Raw genomic sequence first — 14,951 nt, 5'->3', positions numbered from 1 at the left:
GTATAGTGGCCACCTGTCTATTTTAGCCATTTTTTTCATCTTCCTTGGATAGCTGCTATCAACAGGTTCGACTGTATATAGTCATCTTACATTATACAATATTTGTCTCTCTATATATTTTTAGACATATTTTTGAACATATTTACAGAAATGGATCATGTTCAACATGTATTAGATAAAAGCCTTTTGCGTATGACTGATTATGCCCAGGCATGAACCAGGTGACAGAAATGAACCAAATCAAATTCTAAGCAATTTTGTCAGAAATGTACTGATAGAACAGGGTGGTATTTGTTGAAGGTCGGTTCATTTTTTGAAATAATTGAAGTGACTTTTTCTTTATATGCTGCATACTAAAAAATCGGGGCTCTTCTCTGGCTCTGGTGTGAGGATTACAAGTAAGTAAAAAATAGGTTTTGTCACAGCTAATGAACTTGTACAAAGAGGCGCAGATTTTTATTTACTGTATTTTATCGATTTCTCTTCCTCTGTCTCTTAAGTCAGGCCTCTATGATATATACCCCGCGTTCACACTGGACCCTGTGTCGTGGGGACAGTCACCAGAGATCTTATCTTTTTATGACTGACCGTCCACACTGCTATCTTGACTGTCCCAAGCTGTGGGGGCAATTTGGTCTTGGGGGCAAGCCCAGCTGCTACTTGAAACCAGACTTCACACATGCACACATTTGGTGAATACAGCTGGGCGCTATCAATTATGGCCCACGGTCACTTTTCCCCTCCAATTTTTGTCCCTGGACCTGACTTGCTTTGCAGGGACGGGGGGACAAGTCCCAGTGAGTGTACACACTATGGTTTTGGTTGGGAAAGTCGATCGGCATGAGACTTTCCCTGTGACGCGGGGACTTATGTGAACGCAGGGTGTGAGAGACCAGGCAAGGTGAGTGTGAATGAAAAAGAAAGGTGGATATGAGTTCTTCCACGCTGCCTGCTTGTCTTTTTTGTTTTGTTTTGTTTCATAGATGTAATGCATATATATGCAAACTTTATACGTATTTCCTATATGTAGACAATTGGCCTTATGCGTCCATATCAGCATTTGTATAATTGTATAATGCATGATGGTGCAGTGTGTGCTGGTGATACCATTTGTTGACTTACTCCATTTTCCTGGGGGAACAGCAGGAGCGGATCCAGGAATTCTGTAAAGGGGGGGGGGGGGGGGGGGGGAGGGGATGGGGCTCAACTAATATTTCTGGTGCCACTTCTGGGTTTCATTTCATTTTTGTCTCGCCCACCGGAGGTGAAGGCGAGACTGAGGGATCCAAATGGCGTCCGTCCGTCGTCCGTCCGTCGTCTGTCCGTCGTCCGTCGTCCGTCACAAATGTTAAAGTTTACCTGCAAGACTCTCTTATGATGCATAACTTGGCAATTGTTACAGCAATGGCAGCCACACTTGGGTGATAGAAGCACTAGGGGTATCTTCATGTTATGGTGTTGTCGGAGGTCATGTGATGATGTCAAAGGTCATTTGAGATCGTATATTAAAGAGTATGTGCAAGACTCTCTTTTCTAGTTAAAGTTTACCTGCAAGACTCTCTTTTGACAAATAACTTCACATAAGTTGCTTGGATTACAACCTAACTTGGGTCATAGATGCACTGGGGGTACCTTCATGTTACGTACCGTTGGAGGTCACAGGATAAGGTCAAAGGTCATTTGAGGTCATACATCAAAGTTTACTTGCAAGACTCTCTTATCACACGTAACTCGACATATGTCGCTACAATGGCAATCAAACTTGGGTGATGGATGCACTGGGGGTACCTTCATGTTATGGTGCCGTAAGAGGTCACATGATAAGGTCAAAGGTCATTTGAGGTCATACGTTAAAGTTTACTTGCAAGACTCTCTTATCACATGTAACTCAGCACATGTTGCTACAATTGCAATCAAACTTGGGTGATGGTAGATGTCTCTTGGGAAGTTGAAGGTAGCCACAAGGTCAAAGGTACAGACAGGGTCAACGAACTTTTAGGGCCCAATGGTAAGCTTTTAGGGCGCATTTCATTTATGGCTCATAACTTTTGATCTCTATGTCCGTTTGTGACCAAACTTGGATGGAAGATGTCCCATGGGGAGGTTAAGGTCGTCACAAGGTCAAAGGTCACAGACAGGGGTCAACAAACTTTTAGGGCGCGTTTTGATTGTGGCTCATCACTTTTGATCCCTATGTCCGTTTGTGACCAAACTTGGATGGTAGATGTCCCTTGGAGAGTTAAAGGTCATCACAAGGTCAAAGGTCACAGAAAGGGGTCAACAAATTTTAAGGGCCCAATGTTAAGTTTTTATGGCGCGTTTCGATTATGGCTCATTACTTTTGATCCCTTTGTCTGTTTTGTGACCAAACTTGGATGGTAAATGTCCCTTAGGGTGTTGAAGGTCACCACAAGGTCAAAGGTCATAAGCAGGTCAATTTACTTCTGGGAGTTATAAAAAATATTAATTCCTTGTACGCAAATGGGCGAGACACAATTTGGCGATTGCCTTGTTTTCTTTTTATTTCTTTTGTTTTTAATGAAAAACAAAGGGGGGCTTGCGCCGGTTGCGCCCCCCTCTGGATCCGCCACTGAACAGCAACCGGTTGGTATCATTCAACAACATTTCCTTGACAGTATGTGCAAGGAACCAGTGTCCCTTATGTTCACCCTGCTCTTTGTGAGGTGCAAAGTGTAATGTCTGTTACAAGGCTGTAACCATTGCTACCTTGCAGAGTGCTAGGTCTCTGAAAAAATTTGGTGATATCAACAAGATGTGTGTGTTTTACTGTGTGCGAAAGATGTTGTTGGCAACACTAGGTGATTTCAAGTTCGGTGCTAGTGCTGGTGCTAGTGCTTTGTCAACACTAGCACCAATGATAATTCAGAACCTTAAGCCAGTTGGTGTTAGCAGGTTTATCTCAGAACTACACTGTATGACATAGTTCTGGTAGCTGGTGCTGGGGCTCAGTCCTGACTGTCCTCTGCTGAACTTAGCTCCACTATTCTTCTCGGCTAGATTACCTGCTTTCTCCTCTTCGCCTAACATCAGCTCCTAGGAATTATCAAATCTGTAATTTCAAGATCAGTGTTGCTGTTCATGTACTCATTAGATCCACATTTATATCAGCAAGTGCATAACATTATACTATGGTGTGTACATAGCCTGTCTGTAGATATTAATGCAGTAGTCAACCATGGAAAATACACAAACACTCCTGACATGGCTGCATAGATCTAAGCGTAGAAGCAAAATGAAGATCTTACGTTGGAGATGTTGGGGAAAGTTGTGGCATTTTGATTATGATTTTTCTGTATTGCTTGCTTATACAAAGCAGGCTTGGCTACATTTTTCCATATTCATTCTTGCATGACTTAGGTGTGGTGAAGACTGCACATGTGTTGGGATTCATAATCATGATCAGTAGCTCTTGTCTTATTCATATGATCATTGGTGGAGCTTGATTTGAGGCAGTTGTATTGTTAGATAACACCATTGCCAGCACTAGCATTGAAATAGATATCACCCGTTTTCTTGTAGAGTTTGTTGATCCATAATTTGGCCAACTAACTTGAAATGTCAGGCACGTTTAACTTATGCTCTCATGTTTTTGTTTTTGTTTTGTTTTGTTTTTTTGCACGTCGATGCTCAAGTGAAGTTTTACTGAGAAGCATCCCATGTGATTACTTTGATTAGGACCATGGTGTCAATTTCCATCTCTGTTCCTGTCTGTATGACCAAAACAGAATTTAGTGTTTACTGCATAAAGAAAAGATAGAGCAACATTGTGTTCATGAGGCATGTATCAGGAATTTTAAGATGCAGAGATATGAGAAAATAAACTTGTCATTGTTGTAAAGGCAGAATAACTGAAAATAGTCACGAAAATGTACAACGTTCTCGTTTGTACAGGGGGCCTTATATTGTTTGTGGTGCAGTTGCAAGCACTTGCCACATTATTAGGCATAAAATTCTGTAAATTTCAATCTGATTTCCTATTTGTTTGTTCTTTCTTCTCGGGTCTGTACATATTTTGCTGCTACTCTGCATAAAAAGCACCTGAAATGTTCGATTTCCAAAACAGTCAATATCAATCCTACATAACTCTGCTTGAAGAGGCCTACAGTCTTTTCAGAAAATGAGCATTTAATAGGAACTGTTTCTCATTTGTGTTGAAGGTATCAACTCAGGGAACAAGCTCCTCAGGTATCCATTGACCTTTAAAGGGAATAAAACCCATATATATGTGACAATTGAGTTGTACAAAAATATTAGTAGAGTACATCAGTGAAGTGTGAGAAATATCAGACGATTTGTTCAAAAGTCATGAACTTTTGAAATGAAGGTACCGCAATTGTGGGATGAGAAGATTTCAACAATTTGTGATGTCACACATGGATGACAATACAAAGAAAATTTAAAAAGTATCAAACACTTTGATTTTCTAGCAATAATGGAAAGCAAATGCACTTGGCTTACCTTGCTTTCAGATAGCAGGGGGAATAATATTTCCCTCAAGCTTTGTCAGTTACAAGAGGAAGGAATGTGTACTTTTCATAAAATATTACTTTGGGAATTTTCCTTTTATTTTCTATATCATTTTGCTGTCCTTAAGGTGTGGTTGTACCAAAACTTTTGAAATTCATAACTTTTTAAGGGATCGTCCGATTCTCCTCATATTGTGATATGTTCTGTGATTTCTGTATGTGTGTAATCCACAACATTTGGTTCTCATTCTTTTTTGAGGAGTGCAATTTCTAAGGCAGGGGTTGCACTTAACTTTTTTTTTTAACTAGCCAGGCGGACTACTTAGAATCAATTTTGACACTGAAGCAATATTTTGGCTAGCCAGACGGACTAGTAACTTCAGAATTTTATGATTTGTAGCTAGTCCGACGTGATTTCGGGTGGCCAATGGCCAGCGGACCATCGCCAATTTCAAACCCTGTAAGGCACCTGGTAGCTGGGTGCACACCAGTGCTTGGGACAGTATAATGATTTGATTGGATGGCAGCATATGACCGTCAGTTGCCAATCATGAGAATACCCCCCACAAAAAAAAAGCAACAGCAAATCACACACACTCTCTCTCTCTCTCTCACAACACACACAACACATGCATACAAGCACACAGACCAGTCCCTTGAGTGTATTCCTATATGTATTGGGGGCGCTGTGGCATAGTGGATAAGACTCCCGACTCTCGAACGGAGGACCGTGAGTTCGAATCCCGCCCAGTGCTTACATCCTTGGACAAGATGTTTTTACCCACAATGTCCCTCTCGACCCAGGTGTATAAATGGGTACCTGGCAACACTAGGGTAATAATAATAGCAGGGCCCTCTGGTAGAACAGTGGCAACACTGAAGAGGTTACCCTGGGTAAATAAGACCATATTATATTATTATTATTAAAAGATGGATATTGAACTGCAGTCACCTATAACATCAGTGTATATACATTGCATGTGGCATGTGTAACACTTGATGTTGAAAGTAAAAAACAACTGGTGTTTGACAGTGAAACCACATTTCGCCGTCTCTCAAAATGTACATTTGTCAGAATGTGGTAATCAAGAGATCCTTTGGACTTTTGCCTGTGCAGATTAAACAATTTTTGACTCATACAGTAGTAATTTGTACTTATTGTGTTATGTTCATGAATCGTATCAGTATGTTTCTTCCTGGACGTTACAAGTGCATGAGTGAGAGGATGAAATTCAGTCTTATTTTCGCACACCCTTTTCACTTCTTAACATATTATACTGTATATTAAAGGCAAAATTTACCATTTGCAGATGAAACAAAAACCCAGCATTAGTGCTTCAAAATACAGTGTACAGTTCTAAAATGTGAGTTAAAGAAACAACCAATGTAAAAATTTGAATCAGTATAATCGATGTTAAGTACACATATTGTAAAATATACTAAATGTGAACAATAGTTATACATGTAATAAAAATATTGCCAGATTAAACCGTCTACAGTTATAGTTTATCGAGAAAAATAGTGATATCCTTACATTTTAGGCTTTGCTGCAAAAATTTCATATGTTATGATGTTTTGTGATACAATTAACCTACACATACATCATGTATGCATCAAATGTGATATCTTGAAAAATTTTTAAATCACTGCTCCCAAAGGTAAACAGGCCCTTTAATAATGTGTTTTGACAAGACTAATGGGGTGTCACAAGAAATTTGAGTTGCAATAGACTGCAATGTCTGTTTTCAAGCTTTGCAATTGATAGATCAATTGCAACTGGCACTCAATCGCAAGTTTCTGTTACTAGAAGGGAGCTTGCAATTAATTACAAGTTGCAATTGATTTGCAATCAGTTGCATCTTTCTTGCAACATAATCGATCATAACTTGCAGATTTGTAACCAATTGCAGGAACTGCGATTAATTTTGGGGAGTTGCAACACCCCTAAGCCTAAGGCATGAACAACTGTATGTATAGGTTTTCCCATCCATTTTCGCACTTTTGTCATTCAATTTCAAGATTTTATTATTCAATTTCGTCCCGAGAAGCACGTGGAACGCAAATCCTAACTTCAATTTCGTCAAACATTTTCGAATACATAGCATTCAAAATCGTCAATTGTCATTCATATTCATTCCTCCCGCTGACCGATCGCAGAATGTGAAGATCAAATTAGTTTTTGTTCACACAATTTCATGAATTTTTCATTCAAATTAGCCAAATGTCGGTATGCGAGACGTTACGTCTGTTTGTATCAGTGTGTACTAGGATTGCTTGTGTGTGTGTCTGTATCTGTGGTTCTGTGTGTGTGTGTGGGGGGGGGGGGGGACACTTGTGTGTATGTCAACTCCTGAATGTAAAATGTGAACGGTTACAGAAAAAAAATACATGAATGACTGTTAAATCACACCGGATAGGAGATATGAGACGAACACTTAAAATTTAACGAAAATGATTGACAAAAGACGAAATCGATCCTGCTGTTTCGAGTGCTGCGAGTGAGACTGACGAATTTGAACTGTAAATGACGAAAATATATGCCAAATGACTAAATTGAATGGACTTTATTTGAAAATGAACAACGAAAGACGAATTTGAAAGTAAGATTGGTCTATTCCCGACATCCCGCGACGAAAACCTACATCACATGTGCTTCTATGTACTGTAACTATCGTGCATCTGCATAAACTTTGTAAAAAAGTTTACCGGTATTTGTAAACTGTAGATTGTGTCTGTCTGCTATGAGATAAACTGACTCAACAGGAGGACATGCCATGATTGATAAGGAATCATACTCCGTTGCTCGATACCAATCAAGAATAAAAAATCCACTGGCAATGCACTTATTTTTAAGAATACGGATATTCAAAACTATGAATTCATCATTATGCAAAGATAAATGACGTAATCATATGTCTTTCTTCATTCATAAAGCACATGCAGGGGCAGATCCAGCAATTCCGTAAAGAGTGGGGGGGGGGGGGATGGGGGCAAAGCAATGTGCCACTTCTGGGGTTTCATCAGCTGACAAGCAAAAACAAGAATTTTCTTGTACATTGTACCACTTCCGGGTTTCATCAGCTGACAAGCAAAAACAGGAATTTTCTTGTACATTGTACCACTTCCGGGTTTCATCAGCTGACAAGCAAAAACAGGAATTTTCTTGTACATTGTACCACTTCCGGGTTTCTTCACCTGACAAGCAAAAACAGGAATTTTCTTATACATTGTACCACTTCCGGGTTTCATCAGCTGACAAGCAAAAACAGGAATTTTCTTTTACATTGTACCACTTCCGGGTTTCATCAGCTGACAAGCAAAAAAAAAAAATAATAAAAAAGATTTTTAAAAAACCTAAACCTTCAGAGGAATTTTCAGCGACCACTGCCAGATTTCTATGATCAGCTGACAAGCAAAAAAGCTTTAAAGGACAAGTCAACCTTCATAGACATGTGGATTGAGTGAATGCAGCAGTACAGTATTAGTAGAACACATCAGTGAGAGTTTGAAGAAAATCAGACAATCCGTTCAAAAGTGGTATTTTTTCTTAAAGGACAAGTCCACCTTCATATACATGTGGATTGAGTGAATGCAGCAATATTAGAACACATCAGTGGTATCTGCACAGTCACTGCTGGATGAGAAGACTACTGCAGTGTATGATGTCACATGCGTGCAACGCTATAAAGAAAATATAATAGAATTTCACAAAATGTTACTTTTTGAAAAAAAAGTGTACATTTCCTTGACTCGTCACTGATTTGTAAGGGTCATATTATTCCCCCTTGCCTTCTGAAAGAGGGAAGTCCACTGTTCCTTTTATTATGCGAGAAAAGTGAAAACATGTTGAATTTTCTTTATATTTTCGTTATATCGTTGTACACATGTGACATCACAAGCTGTAGTAGTCTTCTCATCCAGCAGTGACTAAGCAGAAATTTCAAAAATTCATAACTTTTAAACGGATTGTCCGATATTCCTCACACTCTTGCTGATGTGTTCTATTAATACTGCTGCATTTAATCAACCCACATGTCTATGAAGGTGAATTTGTCTTTTAAGTTTCTGCTCAGTCACTGCTGGATGAGAAGACGACTACGGCTTGTGATGTCACATGTGTACAACGATATAAAGAAAATATAAAGAAAACCCAACATATTTTCACTTTTATCAAATAGAAAAAGAACACTTGACTTGCCTCTTTCAGAAGGCAGGGGGAATGATGTATTAGCCTTAACATACGTCAGTTACAAGTCGAGGAAATGTGCTCTTTTTAAAAAAATATATATAATTTTGTGAAATTCTCTTTATATTTTTCTTATATCATTCTACGCATATGACATTCGATGTGACATTCGATGTAGCAGTCTTCTCATTCAGCACTGACTGCACAGATACTTTAACAATTCATACCTTCTGAACGGATCGTCCGATTTTCCGAAACTTTGTCTTCTACTAATATTGCTGCATTCACTCAATCCACATGTATATGAAAATGAACGTGTCCTTTAAAAAAAAAAATTAAAAAAAAATATATATATGCATATATATATATATATATATGCATATATATATATATATATATATATATATATATATATATATATATATATATAATAAGGGGGACGGAGTGGTGCGCCATAGTGGTCCGCCGTATAGGGGGTGTGCTGGATAGTGCAGAGCAAAGAGTATAGCGATTCTATACTCCTTGGTGCAGAGTGTTCACTGCCACCGTGAGGTGGGTGTGTGCAGGTGTGAAATGAGCTGTTAATGCAGTGTAGGGTGTGCAGAGCCAGTCTGAGTTTGGTATATGCAGGGATGCCAAGTTCAAAAAATGTTCATGAGTGAGATTTTCATGACTCGGCATCTCGGCGCGCGAATGTGCACGTGAGCGAGGGTGTGGGATGGGTTTTTCCTCCCTGTGGCCTCCCACGTTAGGGAGATTTTTCAATTTTGAGCTCTTAATGGTGCGATCAGGTGCATACTTAAGTGACTTTTTTTACTTATTTTGAAAGACAAAAGGGAAATATACCTTCAATTGCAACTATCACTTTAATCCTTTGAGCTATGCTCCTTATTACAGGCCAGTTGCAGACTTCTCCCGATGCGTGAGAAAAATGGGTGCCATGCGTGAGATCGTGAGAAGGCCCCTAAATGCTTGAGTCTCACTCAGAATGCGTGAGACTTGGTAGCTCTGTATATGCCTTACACTAATGGCATAGCTATTAAAAACAAATACAAAACTGAGCATGACGAGGATGTTTGTCAAGAGGAAACAAAGAAATACACTGTAGTAAACCTACAGGCTTAATTTATCGAGTACATATACATTCCGTGAGTGACTTGTTTGTGTGTTAAACAGGGGCCGCGGAACACACATACACTTTTGGATCGTGGAAAAAAAAAAGAAAGGGGAAAATCGGGGGGAAAATCACACTACCCCGAATTTCTCACAAAAAAGTGTGCTTCAGATCGCTTTATCTTGATTTTAAAAATGCAAAAGCTCCGTCGAGTGGGAGGGGGTATCCCCCTTCTACACCCTCCCCCTCTGCCTCATTAGACTTTGCACATACACACAGATGATGCACACGCGGAATAAGAGCTAAATGCCGTGATTTTGCTATTAACACTTTCCTGAAAAAAGTCCAAATCATTTCCATAAATATATTTTTTTTTGGGGGGGGGGGGGAGGGTGAGGGAGCTAGGAAAAAAATCCAAGTATTGCACCAAAAGTTTCCACCAGATCGCTGAATTTCAGGTCTGAAAATGTAAAATCACCTTCGTGTGGGAGGAGAAATATCCCTTTTGTATATACACCCTCGTGAGCATGCCTTTTCTGTTTGATTGCTTAACAGACAACGTTCATGAAATTAATTGTAACAATGAATGAATACAAGAAGTTTATTTAAATGCTACCACTTTATAGACAAATTGTTCAATAATAATCCACATCAAAATATCCTGCTACCTTAAACAAGTGGGGCCCTTTCAAGTCGATAAAAGACGGAAAAACATGCATCAAATTGCACCATTTACAACATAAAAATGCAAAAAGTTCTCAACGTGGGAGGGGGAACACCCCCCTCCCACGTCCTCCCCCCCCCCCCCCCCCCCCCCCCCCCCCGTTCCCTCCGCTCGCTCGGGCTCGGTCGCTTCGCTCCCTCGCATAGTAACCACCGCCCTCCCAATATCACAAGATCATTATCCAGGCTACGCCGTCGGTGCGTCTAAGGGTTTCAAGTCGATAAAAGACGCAAAAAGATGCATCAAATTGCACCATTTACAACATCAAAATGCAAAAAGTCCTCCCCGTGGGAGGGGGGAACATCCTCCTCCCGCACCCTCCCCCTTCCCCCCTCTTCCCTCCGCTCGCTAGGCCTCGGTCGCTTCGCTCCATCGCATAGTAACCGCCGCCCTCCCAAGATCATAAGATCATTATCCAGGCTGCGCCGGTGCGTCTAAGCGGGGGGTTGACCTTGATACACCCCCCCCCCCCCCCCCCCCCCCAAACTGAAAAACGTTCCGCGGCCCCTGCATTATATGCTGTGTACAATTAATCGGCACACCGCTTAATCGGTTAAGAAAAATGCTCTGCCCGACACTACCCGATTATGCGGAGACTGCTGTACATCGGGCTATTCAAAGGACCGTTCAAGAGTCAACGATCGCGAGTGGCGCACTTTTAATTCACTGGCGCGACACGATTGGAGCTTTCCGTCGTGCGCTAATCTGTCAAGGGGTGTCAGTGATCGAAGATCATGTTTGTTCGAGTAGTATTTCTATCTCTGCTTCTTCTCTCGATTCCCGCGGCACTTTGGTGGTTTTGCATCATGTCTGCGGTCCTTTCAATCATCCGGCCGCACCCCTTTTAAGTGATGCCGCCGTTGTGATATTTATCAAATGATATTCATTATATTTCAGCATTCCGTCATACATGGCAAACATAAACAACTATGTCCTATGGTGAGCCGATCAAGAGAGGCAATTTGCTCCAGATGTTGTCATGCTTAATATCCCAAATTGGCTTTTACAATGTAAGGGGGGACTGGTTATGGACTGCGAGTGGTCACCACTGCGGTGGGCCTTCGCAGCTTCGCTCACTTTCACAGCACAATAATTTGCGTGCATCCGCACACGCAATGCAGTAATATTTGTGTTCAGTGGCAGATCCAGAGGGGGGCACAACCGGCGCACGCCCCCTTATTTTTCGTTAAAAACACAAGAAATAAAAAGAAAAGAAATGAAATGAAACCCGGAAGTGACACCAGAAATATCAGTTGCGCCCCCCCCCCCCCCCTTTACAGAATTCCTGGATCCGCCCCTGGTGTATGTGTGTGTGGCATGTGTTAGTATACTTTTCTGTGTAATTTCCAAACTGATGATATTTCCGCGGTTGAAATCTTAAAATTCATCTTCTTCGATTCCCCCATACCCAGAATGAGATGGGTCTTTTGTGTGAGAACAAGGGGACACAAAGTAATAATCCTATTGGTCGAACAATGAAACCCCGATAATGGTTATTATTTTGAATTGAGTGGCCCACATTTCTACAGGCTAGTTGTCTCCGCGTAGGTGGTTTTCTCTTTTCAAAATAATAATTTGGCCTTTTTTCAAAACAACTACACAAGAAGTTGCACATGTACAAAACTGTTGTAATACATTGTACGTTTTGTTTTCCTTGAACTTGTATCAACAACAAAAATGCGCTTTTGGAAATGAAATTTCGTTTGAATTGAATTGATGCGGATTTTTTTTTTGAGGAAAATCGGACAATCTGATCAAAAGTGACGAATCTCTACAGTTTTTAGTGCAGCATTCGGTGGAGAAGAAGTCTATAGTAGGCCTAGGCCCTACAACGTTTTTTGACGTCACGTATTTAAAACCTACAGAAGGAAAATAATGCATGTATAAAGAAAATGCTACATAGTGACCTATTTTCACTTTTCTAGCATAATGGAAGAGCACTTGACGCCCTCTTTTAGAAAGCAGGGGGATAATGTTAGCCTCAACATTTTGTTAGTAACATGTTGAGAGAATGAGTTCTGACATTGTGTGGAATTCCTTTTACATTTTCTAGACCTTTATCATTTCCCATGCGTGACGTCACAAAGTGTTGTAATCTTCTCATCCAGCGATCGAAGCCTGCACCAAAACTTTTAATTTTCGATAACTTTGAACCTATTATCCTATTTTTCGCAAACATTGCTGACGATGGAGGACCTACTACCTGCATGGTGATTCGGAGACCCTTTAAATTGCTGCATTCACTCAATCCCCGTGTAGGACCCGGGCCCGTTTAGTGCGCTCACTTTGGCCACTCTGCACTACTTATAGTATGTAGCCCGTGCCGCGCCTTCACAACCAGGGAAGCATGGAACAACTCTTGCTGAAAGGTCAGTTGTCATGGTAACAACAAAAATCCAGCTTCCTGATTGGCTGTTGCTATTGAAAGTTGCCATTCCAGCAAGAGTTGCTATCATAACATCTTTTATGAAATGGGACCCAGCGCACGCTAACTCTGCTCTCTCTCTCTCTCTCTCTACACTACGGGCCTTAGGACCTACAGCTCGTGTTCATGCACATACAATGAGCTCAGGCTGGCTCAGCACACTCTACACTATAGCGTACACCACTGCACACACCCAGCTGACGCTGGCTCTGGACTTTCGATCCAAACTAATATTGCTCTGCACACACCCATATCATTCATCATGTGCACTCTGTTGCAAAGCCCATGTCACCCGGCCGGGCCGGGACTGCACGCATGCGCAAACAAAATCACACAGACACATAAAAATACGTTTAAATCAGCTTGAACGTGATATCAATACACGTGTAAACAAACAAAATGCGGGAAAATCAATGTACCTGGTAGCTCTTCCACCTTTTGTCATTAGACGTTTATTGAAACTGTTCCGTCAGTACGGTGATCAGTTAAATTGTGCATTTGCAGTAAATTATTCAATACTTTTATCAAAGAAAACATTCGAATTCATGGCAAGGCACAGCGATCAGTATGAAATCATTTGACGAGATTCTTATCCAGAATGTTAGACTACCATATACACAGACATACGCACACACAAACATCTCCGTACGTAATGGCACGCATTATTCGCTCAGAACTCTGCCTAAAAATTAGGAAGTACATGTAAAAAAAAAAACACGGTGGCCCAGTGGAATCTAAAACTTACTTTCGGCATCCTCGTTGCTTTTAATGCAACTGTATTGCATTGACTTCATTCAAGAGTATCATAAAGAGTAGTACCCCCATCTAGCGTTCTATTTATCTATCATTTTATATCATCCAAGACCTGTTACACCTCAAAGGATTACACAGGGCCGCGATGTTTTGTGTGTGTGTGTGTGTGTGGGGGGGGGGGGGGTGGAGGCTTTGCAACTGAGGGCCCGGGCCGGGGGGGGGGGGGGTCGAGGCAGTGCTCAAATTAAAGAAAAAAAAGCATTGGGAGGAACCTTCCGAAAGGTTGTTTTTTACGGTTTTTGTTTTTTGGTGGGTTTTTTTTTAAGAGCCAAATGTAAGGCCGATTGCAGCCCCCACCCCATCCCGTCCCGAGGCACCTGTCTACTCACCATCCGGACAGTTCCCCTCGTCAACAGATCAATATGCTTCACGTCCCACCAAAGAATCATACTACATGAGTATTCGACTCATACTAGTCAATCTGTCTATAGATGCTAAAATATTTTATCTTTCTTGTGGGCCTGCGAGCCATTTTTTTTTCTGTATGTATTAAACATTGTCATTCGGACATCCAGTGGATTCCGATGAAATGAGCACTAGCACCCCCCAATATATATATATATATATATATATATATATATATATATATATATATATATATATATATAATGAGAGGCTACCTATCAGTGCGACTGCACACAATCATTATCACCCAGGTTTAAGTCGTGGTGATTATTCCAATCGATGATTATAGCAAGCATTTTGCTAGATCCCACTTCATTGTAGCCTCGTCAAATTAGCAGTTGCCCAACCTTTTCGAGTCCCATTCTCCTCAGACATGCAGGCACTTCATTAGGTCGGTCAGTCATTACACATTTTTACACTTACCCAATAACTAAGAAGTACTGATCAGAGCTTCATTAAACAATAAAGAAGCATAAAAGGTACAGTATTTTTTTCGTCTAGGGTACAGTAATTACCTGCCTGAATTTTGAGAAAGATCCGAATTGAAGGCGATGGTCAAAGGCAAAGATAAAAGTCCGCTTTGTAACGTTCATGTTCACGTAACATTGTATGAATTTCACCAAACACTTCATGAGTAATTTCATTCCGTCCACAGTTAGCAACAAACTGCATTCTAAGGTAATCTTGTGAACGCAAGGCTAATGAAGATCAAGGTATGATTTTATCATTTGGATGCTTATCATAATAATATACAGTATTTACAAAAGTATATTAAGGCACAGTCACGACATCACTTG

This window comes from Diadema antillarum, unplaced genomic scaffold (genome assembly GCF_040938485.1).
Source record: "Diadema antillarum isolate AM-2024a unplaced genomic scaffold, OU_Dant_1.0 seq00000367_RagTag, whole genome shotgun sequence".
Classification (NCBI taxonomy): domain Eukaryota; kingdom Metazoa; phylum Echinodermata; class Echinoidea; order Diadematoida; family Diadematidae; genus Diadema; species Diadema antillarum.
This window is presented reverse-complemented; position numbering follows the sequence as displayed.